Here is a 2211-nt window from a genome sequence, read left to right as displayed (position 1 = left end):
GTTTTGGCGCTGAACGCCAGACAGATGCTCCTCCAGGGTGTGATTTTTCTTCTGCTGTTTTTGATTCCGTTTTCAATTTTTCTATTTATTTTGTGACTCCACATGATCATGAACCTAAGAAAACATGAAAAACAATTTAGATAAACATTGGGTTGCCTCCCAACAAGCGCTTCTTTAATGTCAATAGCTTGACAGTGGGCTCTCATGGAGCCTCATAGATGTGCAGAGCTTTGTTGAGACTCTCCAACACCAAACTTAGAGTTTGGATATGGGAGTTCAACACCAAACTTAGAGTTTGGTTGTGGCCTCCCAACACCAAACTTAGAGTTTGACTGTGGGGGCTCTGGTTGACTCTGCTTTGAGAGAAGCTTTTCAAGCTTCCTCTCCATGGTTGCAGAGGGAGATCCTTGAGTTTTGAATACAAGGGAGTTCTCATTCCATTGAAGGACTATTTCGCCTCTGTCAACATCAATCACAGCTCTTGCTGTGGCCAGGAAAGGTCTTCCTAGGATGATGGATTCATCCTCTTCCTTTCCAGTATCCAGGACTATGAAATCAGTAGGTATGTAAAGGCCCTCAACCTTTACTAATACATCTTCTACTTGTCCATAGGCCTGTCTTCTTGAGCTGTCTGCCATCTCTAGTGAGATTTTAGCAGCTTGCACCCCATAGATTCCCAGTTTCTCTATTACAGAGAGGGGCATGAGGTTTATACCTGAACCAAGGTCACACAGAGCTTTAAAGATCATGGTGCCTATGGTACAAGGTAATATGAACTTTCCAGGATCCTGTCTCTTCTGAGGCAATGTCAGTTGATCCAGATCACTTAGTTCATTGATGAACAAGGGAGGTTCAACTTCCCAAGCATTAATGCCAAACAATTTGGCATTCAGCTTCATGATTGCACCAAGAAACTTGGCAGTTTGCTCTTCAGTGACATCCTCATTCTCTTCAGAAGAGGAATACTCATCAGAGCTCATGAAGGGCATAAGGAGGTTCAATGGAATCTCTATGGTCTCTAGATGAGCCTCAGAGTCCTTTGGTTCCTCAGAGGGAAGCTCCTTATTGATCACTGGACATCCCGGGAGGTCTTCCTCCTTGGGATTCACATCCTCTCCTCTCCTCACAGGTTCGGCCATGGCGCTTATGTCAATGGCCTTGCACTCTCCTTTTGGGTTCTCTTCTGTATTGCTTGGGAGAGTACTAGGAGGGATTTCAGTGATCCTTTTACTTAGCTGGCCCACTTGTGCTTCCAGATTTCTAATGGAAGACCTTGTTTCATTCATGAAACTTACAGTGGCCTTAGATAGATCAGAGACTAGATTTGCTAAATTAGAAGCATTTTGTTCAGAGTTCTCTGTCTGTTGCTGAGTTGATGATGGAAAAGGCTTGCTATTGCTAAACCTGTTTCTTCCACCATTATTAAAGCCTTGTTGGGGCTTTTGATCCTTCCATGAGAAATTTGGATGATTTCTCCATGTTGAGTTATAGGTGTTTCCATAAGGTTCACATAAGTAATTTACCTCTGCTATTGCAGGGTTCTCAGGATCATAGGCTTCTTCTTCAGAAGATGCCTCTTGAGTACTGTTGGATGCAGCTTGCATTCCATGCAGACTCTGAGAGATCATATTGACTTGCTGAGTCAATATTTTATTCTGAGCCACTATGGCATTCAGAGTATCAACTTCAAGAACTCCCTTCTTCATAGGCGTCCCATTACTCACAGGATTCCTTTCAGAAGTGTACATGAACTGGTTATTAGCAACCATGTCAATGAGTTCTTGAGCTTCTGCAGGCGTTTTCTTTAGGTGAATGGATCCACCTGCAGAGGTATCCAATGACATCTTTGATAGCTCAGATAAACCATCATAGAATATATCCAGGATGGTCCATTCTGAAAGCATGTCAGAAGGACACTTTTTGGTCAACTGTTTGTATCTTTCCCAAGCTTCATAGAGGGATTCACCTTCTTTCTGTCTGAAGGTTTGAACATCAGCTCTAAGCTTGCTCAGCTTTTGAGGAGGAAAGTACTTGGCTAAGAAAGCCGTGACCAGCTTATCCCAAGAGTTCAGGCTGTCTTTGGGTTGAGAATCCAACCATAATCTAGCTCTGTCTCTTACAGCAAAAGGGAAAAGCATGAGCCTGTAGACTTCAGGATCTACTCCATTAGTCTTAACAGTATCACATATCTGCAAGAATTCAGTTAAGAAC

General features: G+C 43.0%; 1 non-coding gene across 1 annotated transcript; it reads left to right on the top strand.

The window, feature by feature from the left end:
- The first annotated feature begins 1898 nt into the window (after positions 1 to 1898).
- LOC148579356 (small nucleolar RNA R71) lies at positions 1899 to 2006 on the top strand. Its single transcript, XR_015895769.1, has one exon. It is a non-coding gene; the product is annotated as a small nucleolar RNA R71 (small nucleolar RNA).
- The last annotated feature ends 205 nt before the right edge of the window (positions 2007 to 2211 follow it).

This window comes from Arachis ipaensis, chromosome B10, assembly GCF_059453495.1.
Source record: "Arachis ipaensis isolate K30076 ecotype BB chromosome B10, ASM5945349v1, whole genome shotgun sequence".
Lineage (NCBI taxonomy): Eukaryota > Viridiplantae > Streptophyta > Magnoliopsida > Fabales > Fabaceae > Arachis > Arachis ipaensis.
This window is presented reverse-complemented; position numbering and strand designations above follow the sequence as displayed.